Here is a 362-nt window from a genome sequence, read left to right as displayed (position 1 = left end):
ATTTTCTGCAGAACAATATAAAACATTCCATGTCTCTACATGGACATCTTGTCCAGAGTATATCTCAACACAGTCCTCCTGTCCAGGGAATGGGACTTGCTATGTGTGATGATGGACAGGACACTATCATACCAGGAAGATATAGATCATAGAGGGGAAGTGGAGAACAAAGACTAGCTGGTAACATATATAAAATATCATATGTAACAGCCCCAAGATAATTCAGGGAGTTTCCAGAACTCCTCCTTCCTTTCACCTTTCTGCTGATTTGGACCCTCTGTTTACTCCCAAATATACATCAACATGTTCAGGAGGTCCAGAACTACAAACATGGGTCATTATAATGTCCAGACAATAGATTT

This window comes from Oncorhynchus mykiss, chromosome 10, assembly GCF_057628025.1.
Source record: "Oncorhynchus mykiss isolate SJ-2025 chromosome 10, ASM5762802v1, whole genome shotgun sequence".
Classification (NCBI taxonomy): domain Eukaryota; kingdom Metazoa; phylum Chordata; class Actinopteri; order Salmoniformes; family Salmonidae; genus Oncorhynchus; species Oncorhynchus mykiss.
The sequence above is the reverse complement of the archived record's forward strand: the minus strand, read 5'-3'. Positions refer to the sequence as shown.